The 17,695-nt window shown below is 37.6% G+C and overlaps 3 long non-coding RNA genes across 7 annotated transcripts; 2 read left to right on the top strand and 1 right to left on the bottom strand.

Annotated features, from left to right (window-relative positions):
- Positions 1-7,814: 7,814 nt before the first annotated feature.
- LOC113287434 lies at positions 7,815-10,504 on the bottom strand. Of its 4 annotated transcripts, none has more exons than XR_003330056.1 (7): positions 9,952-10,504; positions 9,470-9,525; positions 9,247-9,349; positions 8,973-9,160; positions 8,846-8,888; positions 8,377-8,687; positions 7,815-8,290 (listed from the first exon to the last, which is right to left on the bottom strand). It is a non-coding gene; the product is annotated as an uncharacterized LOC113287434 (long non-coding RNA). The 4 variants fall into 4 exon arrangements; XR_003330054.1 differs by having other exon boundaries at positions 8,846-9,160; positions 9,952-10,015; positions 10,163-10,504; XR_003330053.1 differs by having other exon boundaries at positions 8,846-9,160.
- A 2,666-nt stretch (positions 10,505-13,170) lies between these two features.
- LOC113285619 lies at positions 13,171-14,833 on the top strand. Of its 2 annotated transcripts, none has more exons than XR_003328803.1 (4): positions 13,171-13,253; positions 13,624-13,758; positions 13,879-13,970; positions 14,187-14,833. It is a non-coding gene; the product is annotated as an uncharacterized LOC113285619 (long non-coding RNA). The 2 variants fall into 2 exon arrangements; XR_003328802.1 differs by lacking the exon at positions 13,171-13,253 and adding an exon at positions 13,473-13,523 and having other exon boundaries at positions 14,187-14,832.
- Positions 14,834-15,578: 745 nt separating this feature from the next.
- On the top strand, positions 15,579-17,371 carry LOC113285620. Its single transcript, XR_003328804.1, has 3 exons — positions 15,579-15,702; positions 16,664-16,729; positions 17,068-17,371. It is a non-coding gene; the product is annotated as an uncharacterized LOC113285620 (long non-coding RNA).
- Positions 17,372-17,695: the final 324 nt, after the last annotated feature.

The following is a 17,695-nucleotide window of genomic DNA, read 5'->3' as shown; positions in this document are numbered from 1 at the left end:
AAGACAAAAACGAATTTGCTAATCTGCGCGTTGTACGGTGCGCAGACTTTTGAGGAGACGGAAATTATTCTTAAAGCAGGCCCCATACAGGTCACAGGTGTGTTTGTTTCCCTTGGCTAGGGCTATATTATTAGCCAAGACCATGGGTACGTTTGGGACGGAGGGAGTCGAGGATGAAGTTCGATAAGAGTGGAGTTCAAATCTTGGGGTGTTTGGCACCGATGGAATTGGATTCTACGGAGTTGAAACTCCATCTTTTAGGTTAGTCACGCTGAAAAACATTGCTAAAAGTGGTGATTATAGATAGCGTTCGGTAGTTTCGTTGGATGTGATATAGAATCAATACAGGGAACACCAAATGGTTTGGCGTCCCAAAAATTCAGAAATGTCAGATGGGTAGTGTTGATACATGAAAAATATTACCCTTTAGTCGGGCTAGTGTGTCCTCAAAAGGGAGACAAACCCAACATGAACATGGGGACTTGGGGACTAAAGCCCAAGTCGACCAAGAAAGTGTCTATTAGATGAAAGGACAATGAAGGAATTAATAGGAAATAAGAAGGTTTTATTAGAGGAGATGTCATTAGTAGTAATTAAAGAAGTTTTGACATATGACATGATGTAATAAAAGAAGGGGCTTTTGGAAAGTCTATATAAAGAAGGACAAGGTACAATGGAAAAACAACTCTCTCTCTCTTACTATTCTTGGTAAAGTGAGGTCATTTGGCTAGCTAGAACGGGTAGAACCTCAAACCTAAAATCACCTCTCAACATTTGGCGACCACACCCGGAGGCTCTTGCCTAGCTAACCATGACACACGTAGGAGGCGTTAACCTTGGTACGGTAGAGAATCAAGTAACCAACTGAACCATCAATTAGGAGGAAGTAGCAATAGAGGATGACAGCGAGGAAGAAACACCGATCCAAGGCGTTATCAAACGACCGACAGGATATGGGTCCCAAAACAGAGAGGCAACGACAACACAAGGAAAGAACACGCAAGTAACCCAACCGCCAAAACCCATACCATCAACCCTGCAAAACATGCAAGAGGAACTAGAAGAGCGCTCACGTATGAGGCAGGAGCTTGAAGAGTAGATCGCACAAGCAGTAATAGCAGGACAAGGCACTCTTGGAGGAAAGACGAAGGGCGAAGAGTACAAAGACGACGAGACAATGGCGATGTCACAAAAAGAAATAGTGAAGTACTAGGAGAAAAATTATCATGTGGTGAAACAAGACAATCACTTCCGCGTAAGTAGCCCATACCCGATGGATATCCGGAAATACCAATACCCCGAAGAGTAGACATCTCCAAAATTCAAGACATATGACGGACAAGGAAACGCCCGAGAACAACTTAGCCGATTCCTATCAGCAATGAATGATAGGGCTTCCAATGGAAAATTATGCCTAAGAGAATTCCCCAAATCGCTCACAGGCACGGCATTCACTTGGTATGATAACCTAAAGGCATAAAGTGTAGATTCCTGGCCAACCATGTCCACGCAATTCCTTCGGAAATTCTACTCATCTAAGAGGAAAATCACGGCGATAGATCTAAGCAAGAATGGACAGCGGATGGGGGAAGAAATAGGAAAATATATCTTACGGTTCCGGCGCCTGTCACTAGACTGTCATGAAGAAATCAATGAAGAGACACTCGTTGAAATTTGTGTACGGGGAATGATCCCAGCCTTTAAGGGGAATTTGATCAGCTTCAGATTCCAGACCTTTGTCGAGCTAGAGGAAGCAGCTGAAAGGATTGCCGACTGTGTAGAAGAAATACACATGGACTCTGCTTGGCGCCATACAGTCAATACCGCATCCGAGAAATCGCGCAACGTAAGACCCAACACTAACATAGAAAGGAGAGGTCAATTCCGAACTGACGGAAGGGGCCAAGGAAGGACGGTGGGATTAGGCGTGATTTTAACCCACCACCTCCTCTCCCTTACAGTAAAGAGCGCGCGGTCGAATTGCTTAATCAGTGGGTCACCAGAGGATATGTCCAGCTCCTCATGACGGTAGTAGACGTCAACAAGATGGATCAGAAATCTGTCAGGTACTACCACTATCATCGAAGATTAGGACACCCAACTGAAGAGTGACTCGCTATAAGAAGTATATTTGAACGTAAGCGTGCCTCTGGAGAACTCGGTCCAGCCAAGCAAACAATCGAGCATGACCCTTTCCCTCGTCATTGATGTGAAAGAGAGGAGAAGAGGGAGAGTGTGAGTGGTAACACCGAAATTGTAAATAACCTCTTTTTGTGGTAAGGACAATTTCCCCTATCAACAACGAGTAAAAATCAATAAAAGGTCGCAGGTTAGCCAAGGGCGCCCGATCGACTGATAAATCTACAAAAGGTCTCAGGTTATCCAAGGGCGCCTGATTGGCTGACAAATCTATAAAAGGTCTCAGGTTAGCCAAGGGCGCCTGATCACTGACAGATCTACAAAAGTCTCAGGTCAGCCAAGGGCGCCTGATTGACTGACAAATTTACAAAAGGTCTCAGGTCAGCCAAAGGCGCCTGATTGACTGACGAATCTACAAAAGGTCGCAGGTTAGCCAAGGGCTTCTGATCGACTGACAAATATACAAAAGGTCCAGGTCATCCAAGGGCGCTGATTTACTGACAAATCTACAAAAGGTCTCAGGTCAGCCAAGGGCGCCTGATCGACTGACAAATCTACAAAAGGTCTTAGGTCAGCCAAGGGCGCCTGATTGACTGAAAAATCTACAAAAGGTTTTAGGTTAGCCAAGGGCGCCTGATCGACTGCAAAATCTACAAAAGGTCTCAGGTCATCCAAGGGAGCCTGATTGACTTACAAATCTACAAAAAGTCATGGGACATCCAAAGGCGCCTGATTGACTGACAAATATACAAAAGGTCTCAGGGAAGCCAAGGGCGCCTGATTGACTGACAAATCTACAAAAGATCTCAGGTCATCCAAGGGCGCCTGATTGATTGACAAATCTACAAAAGATCGCGGGACAGCCAAAGGCGCCTGATTGACTAAAAAATATATAAAAGGTCTCAAGACATCCAAGGGCGCATGGTTGACTGACAAGTCTACAAAAAGTTTCAGGTCAGCCAAGGGCACCTGATTGACTGAAAAACCTACAAAAGGTCTCGGGTCATCCAAGAGCGCCTAGTTGACTTACAAATCCACAAGAATCTCAGGAAAGTCAAAGGTACCTGGACGACAGAGTGGGCGCGTTTTACTAACGCATACCCTACCCAACACACTTTCGAAATAAAAGGGGGGGGGGGGGAGTAGGCGCATTTTACTAATGCATGTTTTTCCCATGGCTTCCCTCTGATAAAAAGAGGGAGGGGAGTAGCCGCCCAGCAAACGGCATACGTAAAAAAAATGAGAAAAAAAAAAGAGAAAGAGGAAGGAGGAAGAGGAGGAAAACACTCGCCCAACCTCACACACCACTCAATAATAAGAAAGGAGAACTATAAACAGCCAAAGCAATTAATCAAGGATAATAAAATACCAATAACATAAACAATTAATCAAACACCACAAAATATCCCACAATCCAAAAACAAACAAACAAATACAGCACCTGAAAGACAAGTTCAATAAAGAAAAATCAAGGTAAAACCAACACAAGGACGAAGCGCTTCAAGCAAATTAGATCCTATCAAACTCTTACCGTTTCTTTTTAAGCTCAGCGTGAACTGTTGCTTCTGCGGTGTCAGCCCGTAACACCTCGTCATTAGCCACTCCAACATCAGCAAGTAACAAATTCAACACCACCTTCTTTCTAGAAGTTGTCTCTGAGCACTTCTTCATCTCCCCCTCTAACTGAGAAATTTGACTCGTAAGCCGACCAGGAGGGTCATTACGGCCCTTCACCTGTGCTAGCAGCTTCTCCAACCACGCTATCGGGAAATTAACACTAAGAGCAGATTGCACGACAGTTTTCCAGCCACATAACGTCGTTGCATCAACAGGATCATCCTCTACGCACGTAAGACGGTCCGCAACTTCCAAAAGATTCCTAGTCATATAGTACACGATGTGAATATCCAGAAGACCCTCCTTCGCCATATGACCACCACCACGCTCGACGATGTCCCATAAGCGGCAACAAAAACAATTAGAATCTAGAAGCCATGAACGAGGGTGTGGGTAGCAGGGTCTACCCCAGCCTCGGTGGCGCTTACCACCAAAGGGAAACGAAATCACGCGTCTGCAGATGATTGTCTTATTTTTACTCATGCTAATTTAACCAATGTGAATAATCTCTTACAGGTAATGTTACAATCTGGTCAAGTCATTAATTTTGAAAAATATTCCATTTTATTCAGCAATAATATGGACCATGATGTGGAATAAAAGATGCGGACAAAAAAGAAAAGTACGATCTCCTCTTATTATTGGCAGATCTAAAGTACAATATTTTGATGAGGTTGCAACTGCGCTAGTTGGCAAGGTAGTACTCTATATCAAGCAGGCAGAATAACGATGGTGAAGGTTGTTCTCAATTCAGTTCCTATGTACCAAATGAGTACTTTCAATATGCCAACAAAACTTATAAAGAAATTATATTCCATGCAAATGCAGTTGTGGTGGGGTCATAAAACTAAAAAAGGGGCAAATCTCATTGCATGTCAGAATTTGTGCATTCCAAAGATCTTGGAGATTTGGATTTCAGATATTTAAAGTTGTTGAATCATGCTATGTTCACCAAGTAGCTTGGAGAATTTGTTTACAATCAAATCTTCTATATGGGCAAATTCTTAAAGCTAGATACTTCAAAAATGAAGAGTTCATTAATATTAATTCTGGAAAAAAAAAGTAATACTTCTTGAGTGTGGAGAGAAATTGAAGTGGGTTTATCTATTATTCAAGAAAAATACTCCATGAAAGTGAATAATGGGTAGAAAACCAGAATCTAGATCGATAGTTGGATAATTAATCTGAATTTAAAGCTTGAAACTTTAGATACTTCATATTTGAATTATATATTTGTTAGTGAGTTCATTATTTCTAATACTTCTTCTTGGAGTGTTAGTCTTCTTAGTACTTTGTTTACCACTGAAGTTGTTGATAACATGCAGAGAATGCAAATTACTCATCATGAAGAAGATATCATCAGATGGAGGCTAGCTAAAAATGGTATCTTCACTATCAAGAGTGTTTACAGAAAACTGGTGGGGATAAGAGTGCTTCATCAAGCTGCTCTTAACATTATTCCCGAAGAAATATGGAAATCCTTATGGTATATGAAGCTCCCTCACAGGATTAAGTTATTTACAAGGAAGTATCTCACTACGAGGCAAAGGCTCTCTCAATTCAACAGAACTATGGAAACTCATTGCAGTATATGTAATCATAAAGATGAATCTTTGTATTATCAATTGATCAACTGCAATCATGCAAGATCAATGTGGAAATTAATAAAAATTAATATTGATCAAGCTGCGAACAATTGTAAATCAATTGTTGAGTGGATCATCTATTGGTTCGTTAGTGAGGTTATAACTGGTATAGTTGAACAAAATACTTGGAGGATTACTCTCATTGTTGGTGTTGATGATGGTTTTTAGTTTAGGGCGAAAACTTTAAAAGTCTGTCTAGCTGACCCTGTGTCAGAAATAGTAGACCTTGATATGTCTATATTCTGCAAGGAGTCTGAAGAATATATTAAAATCTGATGAGCGTCTATGCCGCTCTTCGTATTGTATTGAAACTCAAGCTCCTAGATGAATTGTTTACTATCCATGAAAGTGCTTATTCGGAAGCACGTTGCGCTGCTCTCTGAGAATAAAATTAGTGATTTTTTTACCAACGCACATAAATCATCAAATTTGATTAATTTTGTGACAGCTCGCAAAATTCAATTTTTAACCTAATTTTACCAATTTACAAAAATTAGGTTTTTGCGGCCTGCGCAATATCTCAAATCCTATTGGCCGAGACCAAACCTAAATTTTAAGCTAGGAGATTGATCCACCATGGATTCGTAGGAGCAAAATCCTACCAAAAGTCGAAAAACAAGAAATAAAGAGGAATTGCGGCGGGTAAAGGCAGCAGCAAAAGGGACGCAGCGGCGCCACTTCGCTGGCCGGTTTGCCCTAGATGGCGGCGCCGTACCATCGGTCGGCCATTCCCATATTGTTGCCTGCCGTCCCCCTCTTTCCCATCGACCAATCAAATCGCTCTAAATGCGCAGCCTACACTTTTAATTAAAGTTGGAAGTTGACTGGTCGACACGCCTAATTCCTTAAGGAATCGAATTTAGGCTGTCCATGTCAGTCTTAAAACAATCACGACCGCGCGATTTGGCCGGCCAATTTAACAAGCTTGGCCTCCTCACAGCGTGACCAAACAAGTTCCATGGTGTTCACCGGCGGTCCCACTACTATTCCACTAGTACAAACTTTCGCATTGGCCACACTTAATAACCGTGTCCATAGGCTTTTGGCCATGGATTTTTTTCACTCCAGAAATGTGGCATCAGATGCCATGACAACTGGGTACCTCTATGGATACATATATTTCGAGTGACTATTGCCTATGATTCACCATGCCATAATCCTCTAATCGTGTCTATATGTACCCATTCTTTTTTTTTTGATAATTAAACATTTTCCCTATTTCCGTGGCCATAAGATCCCTTTAGACACACTGTTTGATTTGAGCATGGCTATAGTGTACCTTAACGCCACATGAATTTCAAATTCAATATGGCTGTAGTTTAACTTAACGCCACATGGATTTCATTTTAATCATGGCTTTTCTTATCAATTAGACACGCAAAATTTGTTTTATCATGACCAACTCATCCGTTATAGTCACACTAAATTTGTAACACCATGGTGATAAACTTCTTAAAGACAAATATTTTTAATCGTGGCTATTGTTTACCTTTAGGACACGAGAAATCAGTTAAACCATGACGATAGATTCCTTATAGACATAGTATATGGTATCGACGTGGCTATAACTTTCCCTAAGAGCAACTGCAGTGGACGACTAAACCCAAATTTGGTGTCGAGTGGGCTGGCGTAGTGGGTCGGACCATCGATCAAAATTTGATCAAAGAGTAAAACCCAGACCAAATTTGGTCGGCGATCAAGACGAAATCCAAATATAGTCGGGCGTTTATATAATGTCCGCCTACCCGACGGGCGTTGGTATAATGTCCGCATGTAGCCGCGCGTTCGTAAAGTTAACGCCTGATGCAGGGCGTTGGTATAATGTCCGCCTGGATGGGGCGTTGGTATAATGTCCGGCTGGATGGGGCGTTGATATAGTCATGATCCCACCATTAACTAGTTTTGAAAACTTTGCTTGGGGCGTTGTCTTTATCAACGCCCCATTTTTTTTTTTTGAATCCGGGCGAACATATAATCTCCGTCCCACACACCAGGCGTTGCTATAGTTCACGCCCCATACCAGGCGTTATCTTTATCAACGCCCCATGCCAGGCGTAATCTTTATCTACGCTGGACGATGAAGCGGACTTTATATCAACGCGCGACCAAATTTACTCGTCACCCGCTACGCCACAGGACGGACTAAACCCAAATTTGATCTTTTTTTTTAGTCTTTGGTCTTTAGTTATACTCGCACCACTGTGGACGCTCTAAAGCCACACGAATTATTGAAACCATGGTCATTGCTATCATTTAGACACAAATTCATCTTAACATGGCAAATTAAGGACTTATAGTCACGGATAACATTTAGCTTCCTGGCGATACATTCACTATTATATACCCAGAAAGCATAAATTCACTATTATACCCAGAAACCAAAATGAAAAGAGAATATTTTAAATAAATATATTGCTAGAAAGTTTCACTTTATTAATGGCATAACACCAAAACTTTACAGTATACATATCAAAAAGAAACGAGACTAAAACGAAGACTCGAACCCGCCAATTCAAATATAAAAACACTAGATTAGAATACATTAAATCACGGGACCAACATATGAAATAATCTTTTGCGGCAGTGTGAGAATCAACATTGAAGCTGGCACCTTCACTATCAACGTAGGGCATTGACTACGGTGCTCAGAAAAGCATCAATCCATCCTAACTATCAAACATACGACCAACGCGTTCCTTCAATAACCTCAAGATTATCAGAAATCACAATCGAACAATCAGCTGCAAACTCTGTCTCTCAGGGATGTACTTCAATTACAAACATTACAACATTTATATCCCTATTGAAGCTAGGCCATACTGATAGCCCGCAATTCAAATGAGTATACAGTAGTCATCATTGCAAAGCCATCACACCTTTGGTAATTCCTGTGTTCCAGAAAGCAGTAAGTTTTAAGATACGCCTGAATCAGAACTAGAGGTGCTTTGACAATTGAAGAACAAATATGACTTACCCTCATATCACACATGATGCACATGGTCCCTCAAGCAACCAACATAGCATTCCTTCTCGCAAATGGAACAAAATATGACTGTAAAAGCAAATATTAAAACTGAAACGGACTCCGAAGACTATTTTTACCGTTCTATCTGTTCTAAGGTGCACTCTAGTACTGGATGAGCATGTTTGTTGGTTAATGCTCTGCTAAGAAACTTTAATTAGACAATCAGTTGAGCCTTTTGGTTGCATAGTTAGGCTACAAGCCACTCTTGCAACTGCATTTCTTGCACTCCTGCAGTTGTTGAAAGATGCTACAGCCAAGACCTACAAAAATCAAACATATGAGCCATCAATCAGTCAGTTTCCAACTCTATGAGAAACTAAAAATTAGGGAATGGTTGTGAATTGCAACAATAAAAAAAGGAGGAATAGCAACAACAACAAGTACTTTAAGAAAATTGAGATCACCGTAAAAATTTAACCTTGATTATGGTTATAAGTGTGCTTCCAGTGGGAAAGCTATTCCTATACCGTTAAATGTGCCAACAAAAAAGATTCGGATCAGCAAAAATATTTATGCAGTGTGGATTCAAAAACCCAATTCTCAACCTTTATTGCTTTCAATCCAAACAAGTGTGACAGCTATCAGAGCTCAACAGGCAAGACAGAAAATGCAATTTGTTTCCTTCCTTGTGGGGTGTCATTATCGAGTTCAGCTCCATGAGACGACAATGATCCTTTTCTGCAAACACCACCAAAGAACTGCTTGGACTATGTTTCCTTATGCTCAATTTTTCCTGGACAAAGAAAAACATTAAGGATTTAGATGATATCATAAACAACTGCTAGAGAAAAACATGTGTGGTGTGTGGAATTGACTTACTAGCCGACCAAGCTTCAAACTCTTTCGATGTGTGCACCACCAGCCAATAGTCATTGTACATTTGAATATATTTCATTCGCTTGAGCATATGTTTATGGAATTGCTACAGAAAAAAAAAATACAGCCAAAACAGTAATTCAGAGAAATAGTTATGAACATAAAAACCTAGGTATATTAAAAACATCAACTAAAGTAATAATCAAAAGAACTAAAAAAAACATACAGTAGGATCCATGTCTTTCATCATCAGCTTCCACTTGAGGGTTAGTATAAGTCTTCCTGTAAAGAGACAAAACATCTCTCTCAAAATTTATTATAAATAGCAAATTTAAAAGCAAAAGCAGGAGCAAATCAACAAATGCCGCTCTTCCAAATTCAACATTAAGTTGGTAAACCTATTTCCTAGGCTCAAACTTCATACCTATAGTTTAGCTGTCAAGCCATGTGGGAAGTGTGTCATATCACACAACAATTTTTTTCATATACTGCATATGTTCGAAAGGTAATACGAAATAGGGATTACTAAAAGCTTTCACCCTTTCAAATTTCCATTATCAACCAAAAGCAGAAAAGAAAAAAACCATTCCTTTGAATTTCTTTAACAAATGAAGACAAAGAAAACACAAGAACAAAGAAATCTAAGATATGAGTTTATAATTTCAACTAGTTTGCTCCCTTCACAATCATAGGATGAACAAAGCGTACCACCACTAACACTACCGATAGAACCAACCACCACTTCAAAAGCTAAGATCAAGCTTCTCTCAACCTAAATGATAAAAACAAACAATCACAATATGAGTTTCAAAGATCTGAACACAAAAAAAAAAAAAAAGTTTCATGAAATTAATTTTTCTAGGGTCTCAATTAAGCGACTCATCTTGCTGGATTGAGTTGTTTTCAGCAGAAACACAACCTCAAAAAACAAGGTATAGCCAATAGCTCGTCTTCTTCCTGTTGTAAAGCAACAAATTTCGCATAAACATTACTGAAAACCTCCGAGAAAAACCCAATTTTGTTCCTTCCGCAAGCATGAGTTCCGAGAGAATGAGACGGAGAGAATGTGGTCGTGGTGATGGTAGAGAGATTGACGGAAACAAAGTGATAGCGATGGTGTCTCTTTGGATTAGGGTTTTTTTTTTTCTTGTTTTTTTGGTGTAGCGATCGAGTCCCAGCGAGATTTGAGATTCGGGGAGAGAGGAAAGGGCAAAATTGAGGCCGACGGAATATTGATGGGAACTGGGAAGTGATGGACGGTACATCTCAGGGTGGGTTAAAGTCGTAAGGATTCTATAACTTCTGGACCTAGTTTTCAAGGCTGCTAATGGGGGTACCAATTTGCTTGGGGTGCACCAACCCCAAGGCAAATTATGTTTTGTCTTATTAGCATTTGGTACACCCCCAAGCAAAACCAGTCCCCCTAGTAGCAATCTTGGTAATTTAGGTTCTATATCATCCATACGGATCAAATGAATTTTACTTGAGCATTTGACATGTTTCATCACTTCTCATGCTTTTCAATGGATATACACATATTTTCATGTGTTAATTTCGCAATATATATTTAGGTTTGTAACCCAATAATTCCTAGTCCAGACAAAATCTTGTGAAAAATACCGTAAGAGACATATTATATGGAACTTATGGTGGTTAATGCCCAATCCCTGCTAATCTCCCGGTAATATTTTGTGTCAACGTGGCATCACTCTTTTGTAACCAGCCTAATCTAAGTCATTTAGGTGAGAGTGAGTCCGGAGAATGAGAATAGACCCGAAAGTTGTTATCTCATTTTCAACGCGATAAAAATTTCGAAAATGATATACATTTCAACTATTTAGAGAGGACGTGAAGCTGATTTTTGTTCAGACAAGTACATTTTTTTTCCAATATGCATTTTAATTAATCAATGAAGTCACGATACAGTTTTTTGTTCAAATTGGGAGATTAAGAGTTTCGATTTTGACAACGCATACTTTATTCTGTCAGAACATATTCATCATCGCTAGATCATATTCAATATGATTGGTACCAGTACTACCTACCTAATTCCATCCAATTTTTCTCTTTCAGTCATTGGATAACATTTATTTTGAGTGATTATCCATACATCTAAACAAATATTACTCAATTTTACTTAATTCCATCAAATCATATTTTAAAATCACTAACTTATACCCATTATGACAGATCGTCCACCTAATCCAATCTAATTATCATAATAACCGGATTACACTTACTTTAACTTATTATCCACAAATTTGATCCGATTTACATATCATTAGATAACGTTTTCTTGACTGGTTATCCATAAATTTAATCTAATTTACGTCACTTTGTCAAATCGTATTCAAAATCACTAGATTATACTCACTATAACCGATTATCTATAACGCTTACTTTTTCTGATTATTCACAAATTTAATCCAATTTTACTCAACTTTACTTCATTCCATCAAACTATACTCAAAATCATTAGATAATACTCAGTTTAACCGATTTATCCACCTGATTCCATTTAATTCAATCCGGTCATACTCATTTTCTTCGGCAATCACTGGATTACGCTTACTCTGACTAATTATTCAATAATTTAACCCAGTTTTACTAGATTTTTCCCAATTCCATCAAATTATTCTTAAAATCCTTGATCATACTCATACTCGATATGATAGATTATCCACATCATTCCATTTTGTTCAAACCATACTCACTTTCTTTCACAATCACTGGATAACGCTTACTTTAGCTGATTATCCACAAATTTAATTCAAATTTACTCCATTTTTCTATATATGTTCCATCAAAACATACTCAAAATCACTAGATGATACTCAGTATGACCGATTTTCCACCTAATCCCATCTAGTTCAATCAAATTGTACTCATCATTATCTGATGGTAATTGGATAACGCTTATTTTGACTAATTATCCACAAATTTAAGGATTCGATTACTGATCCACCCAGCATTATTAGCTTCAGATTATTGGAGGAACAACTTCTTGCAAGTGTTGCTTAGTTTAAACATATTTCTTTTGGTATAAAAAATAAAAACAACCAAGGAATCTGAGTTAAGTTGGAATTAGATTGCATTATCTAATTGAATCCAATTTTACTTAATTTCGCCGGATCATATTCACTTTAATCTCACTTAATTGCACCCGATGTTCATCAACTTTGGACTTCGGATTTTGTCATAAGATCGCCCAATCTCATTTTATGCTTAAATATTTACATTTTTATTCTAGTACAAACTTCGTTATGATGTCCATCCGATCTCACCCAATCTTATTGGAAACTCAATCATTTATTATAACTCATCGACGGATTACATCGACATGTAAGAAATCACAACCTTAAATATTTACATTTTTATTCTAGTACAAACTTGGTTACGATCTTCATCCGGTCTCACCCAATCTTATTGGATACTCAATCATTTATTATAACTCATCGACGGATTATATCGACATTTAAGAATCACAACCTTAGATCACATAATTATCAATTTTGTCTCTTGTGGAATTATTATTTTAGGAAATTGATTTGACAAATGTGATTTTAAAATTTTAAATCACAGAAAATACAATCTGTATGGTGTTTATCCGACCAATAAAAATCAGAATTTTTAATCGAATGAATACGAATGCAAATACAAAAACTCTTACAAATGACCCATTTACCATCTTATACAAAGGAGGGGAAATTGCGATCTCCATGGGCGGGAACAACGAAGTTTTGGCGCACTATTTCCCCCTAAAATTTCAGTAATATTTCTTTTCCCTCAGAGTCAAAACCTTAACTGCATCTTATCGTATTCCTTCCCCTTTGTTTATCCCTTTTCTCTTTACAATCTCGAACCCTCTGAGAAAACCCATGAACAGAACTTCACCACTTCCATCGTTCACCACCAAAATATCAATACAGAAGAAGTAGAGTATTTTTTTCTCAACAAAATAAAAAAAATACCTCTCTGAGTGGTTAATCAACCATAAAAAGACCTATCTGGTAATTTTTAGATTTTCTCTTATTAAGTTATTGATTTTTCAGAGGTTTTTGAAGATGGAGAAAATGATGATATATCGATTAATCTTTCTTCCTTTAATCGTACACTGATTTTGGGTATGAAGATTTGTGTTTCTTTATTAATTATGTGAATTATAATTTGATTGGATTCATGTGAATCGGTTTAAAATCAATATAAGCTAGGTCTCTTTATGATCCACATATTTTTCATGGCTGAATAGAGATTTGATGATTGGAGTTTTCAGATTATGGGTATGATTTGATTTGAAATTTCGCTGCGTTGTTAAAAAGTTTCTTCCGTATTTGTTAGGTGCAATTAGTGAATCGTTGCATTTTTGGATATGTTGTGCAGTTAGGGGGAAAGCAGGATTGGCAGGATAGGTTTAAAAACATGAGGAGAGGGAACCAAGAAGCACACGATAAGAATGATACTCTAAGTCGAGTTAGCCAGGGTTTAACGATTACACAGATTTATCCCATAATGAAGGTACATCAAACTTCCAATGGTTCATAATTAAGACTAGCTGGATTGTGAAGTGCTGTGATTGTTAGGAGTATTTGTTATTTTGAGATTTGTGGCTTTGAGTTAAGATATGATTGCTTGTAGAAAACAGGAAAGGGACCACCTTATGCGGAAGAAGAGGACCTGAAGAAAAATGCACTTAAGTCAGTTGTTAAATAACTCGCAGTAGCTGTTGGGTAAGTTCTCAGTCTTCTCACGTTGTTTATTTCTTATGTCAGGGTGATCATTCGTAGAACTTGTCAAGTAGTTGACACATTAAAGAACAAATCTTAGTCACTTGTCCTTCTCATTATTTATCACTGCTTTTGTTTTGGCATTTTAATCTGCTACATTGTGTCTTGAAATCTTTCTAACAACCCAAATAATATGGTACTCTAATTCAAATTGTATAGATCACTGGTTTTGGTTAGTGCTGAATTTGTACCCTTGGAACAAAGAAATCTCTTACAAGATGGATATGCCGGTCATCCCAATCCCTCAAGGAAAGAGGCTATGGAAGCTAATTAAGAGCGTAATCAGAATGCATTTCGGCCAAAGATTGCTGGTAGTTCTCATGGAGTTCGTGACATTAAGGTATGTGGTCTAACTCATTGAGTTTTTAAAAAGTCCATGGGTTATTTTCTTTTATTTTGTTAGATATTAATGGTTGGTTCAGTATTGATGAAAACTATGTTGTAGTGACCATCTTGTTTCGTAATTATTTTTGATGTATCATCCTGATCTGCTGAAGCTAAACTTGAGTTATTAATCTGGAGATATTTTTTACCGTTCAGTCTTACCCTGAACACGATTTAACAAATCAGTGATGTCATCTAAGTTCTAACTTATATTTTCAATGGTAAATACACGCATCCATTATTTGTTGTATCTTAAAATATGATCTAATATGTGGTTACTTCAAAATAGGTCTTTGATTGACACACATTTATTCATATAATCCCATTTGTTAGATTCTCACTTTATGTTGCTGACAAAACATGAATTGTCTAAATCCAAATTATGAGGAAAATAGTGACATCTCAATGATATTAAAGCAGAAAAACTGGGGCTATTATATCGTCTAGCTATGCGATTTCTAATCTTGTTTCTTCTTCTGCTAATTCTGAAAGAAAGGCTATGTTGTAAACGTCTTAGTGGATTTAAAGATAAAGTCTCAGTTTTTCTTTTTTTTACATTATGAAGTTTGGTTTTAGTATTTCATTCTCTAGTGTGTTTATATATTGGTTTTTTGGGTGTTTGCATTATAAGGTAGAAGCAGCAAAGGGGAGACTAAAGGCGAAAGAATTAGCATTACAACTAATACCCAGGGTCTTTAAGTTCATCCAAATCTACCTAATACATTTGTTTCATTGTTCACCTTTTCGTTTTTATCATCGGTATTTCTAAACTGAGTTTTGTTAAATGTTTTGAAAATTTCAGAGGTTACTTTCTTGTTTAATAGTTCGCTTTCTCAGTTTTGGTCGAACAAATTATTGAAATTATGATTGTTGGTTACTGTCCAATTGAAAGTTTAATCTCATTATTTTATTGAGATTTTGCTTAGACAATCATCAGATTCATTAAATAAACTCATCTGAAATATGATTGTTCTACTTGCCTGTCCCATAGCATTGTCATTCCCTCTTCTGGCGACTCAGTATAATTATAAAATCTATGAAATATTCAATCTGTTGCAGGTTCCTATCTTTGTTGAATAGGTTACATGCTGAAACTGAGGTTAGGTGATTTTTTTTTTTGTGATGGTGCTGGTTTTTGTGTCATTACAAGGATCATCTTTGTCAGGTTTTAGGGACTATCACTGGTGGGATTTCAGAGTGATGGTTGCAGTATTTGCAATTGAATGAGCTGTCTCTTTGAGTTGCAGTCGCTTCATTCTTAAATCTGATTCAAAACCCGTGGTGAATGCTTGTAAGTTTCTGACCAATATTCAGCATTACCACTGTTACAAGAAGTAAACTTCTCTCCTGACTGTTTGCATTTTTTTTTTTTGGTTTTTCATGCAATGTTTGGTTTTTGCTGCCTTCTCGTTTTTTTGTTAGCTTTAAGCTGGCTTTTGAGTTGTTATCCAGTAAAATTGCGCGTTTAAACTGCTTTCCCCAAGTCTTTGCTTCTGCATTTTTGAAGCTTTCACTGACAAATGTACTTCAAACTACGAGTGATTGCAGTAGATTAAGTTAAACTTTGTGTTGTACTCTGATAGTAATCTTGTCCTACCTACAAAACATGTGGAAGAGAACATAGATTTTCTGGTAAAAGTAGAAATGGTCCTTTTTTAAGATGTTGAATTCGGTTTGCAGTGCACTCTTGTTAAATGAACAGTATTGTGAGTACTTTAGTACTGTGGAATCTATGTTCTATCAGGAGCATTATTAATATTCTAGTACTTCTTTTACGTTAGGTAGGGTACTTACATCGTTCTGTACGAACAGGTTAGTGTAAACTGCCAAGCAAGAAAGGTGCTATGCTGATCAGAAACTTAAAAAGACTGAATTTGTTAGCTATTAGTCTTAAGGCAATCAGCTAATAAAATCTGAGTTTCACCAGAAAATTTCTGCTTCATTATCTCAATATAAACATGACTTATAACAGATTAACAAGCCTATGTTGGCTCAGCTAAAAGATTTGGACAAACAGACGTAGATGCACCCTCGTCATTAGAAATCGTTGTTTCCTGCTGCTCGCCACTGGAGGAGTTGCCATAATACAGAGATTTTCTGAAGTTTTTCGAATAAATTGCATTCATTTTCTTTTTGTAAATTACTGACAGACGACTTGTTACCTCCTTTAGTTTTTTCTGCAATTGAGTTAATATACCATGCAAACCAATTTTAATCTTTGTTGAACTGATACCCATGTTTCTATGTTGCAGGTTTTTGGACCTTTTTTGAAATGATACTCATTTGTCGACAAATTTTTTAATGATGATGCTGTACAGGTATTTTAGTTCTGCTTTTTTAGGTTGATTTATAAGATCTTGCTATTTGAATTGGAGTCCATTGGCGTTTGATTTAAATAAGATTCATGATTCATGAGCTGACAAAACTTTTTACAGTATGAAACTTGCAGGTTCTTATATATGTTAAACCATGCACAACGTCATACACGTTAACATACATTCAACCCTAATAACCCATTTTCTTAATCTCATCATAAATTTTATAAATTCATTTTCTTCATACACAATCTTTCTTTTGTTTTGCATTGTTTACAATGGCTGGTAAAGCAGGAGGAGCAGCAATTGATATTGATTTTGGTGTATATATTCATGTTTAGGAGTTTGGCAACATGAACGTGTTGAGATAAATGCTAATGAGAACGTGTTGAGATTAATGCTAATGATCAATGGAATAGGACTACACCATCATAGAAAAGATGTACCAACAGGTTGCTGGTCCTATGTGGGTGCTGCTTCTGGTGGGATGGATGTCGATGCTCATGCACCAAGAGCTTTTGGTATTGGACCTAAGATTGAGGAAGTCCACTAAAGTGGTTTTATAAAATTCTTGATTTTAGTGGACTTTATTTGCATCCTTCTTCATTTCACATTTCATATTTTCTGCAAACTTCATTTTAGTTATCTATAGTAGTCGAGGGTAGTGAGTGTGACCCCTTCAGAAAAAGAAAAAGAAGGGTTGTGAGTGTTTGTTTTAGTTTAAAATTTTAAACCACTAAATTGAGATTGAAATGTCGTGGACAGTTACTGTAATTGTATAAACTTGTCCTCTGTTTCACTTTCTTCACAAGCTCAGCAGTCTTGCTAACGAATCAAGGAACTCATTATCTGCATGCTCAAAATTGCTAAATTCGAAAAAAATGAACTAAATGAAATTTGAGCCAATGAAATTGAAAACTAGTTAATGGAACATAATTCTGATGTCTAAGAAGCTTGTTTTTTTGTCTT

Source organism: Papaver somniferum, chromosome 6 (genome assembly GCF_003573695.1).
Source record: "Papaver somniferum cultivar HN1 chromosome 6, ASM357369v1, whole genome shotgun sequence".
Lineage (NCBI taxonomy): Eukaryota > Viridiplantae > Streptophyta > Magnoliopsida > Ranunculales > Papaveraceae > Papaver > Papaver somniferum.
This window is presented reverse-complemented; position numbering and strand designations above follow the sequence as displayed.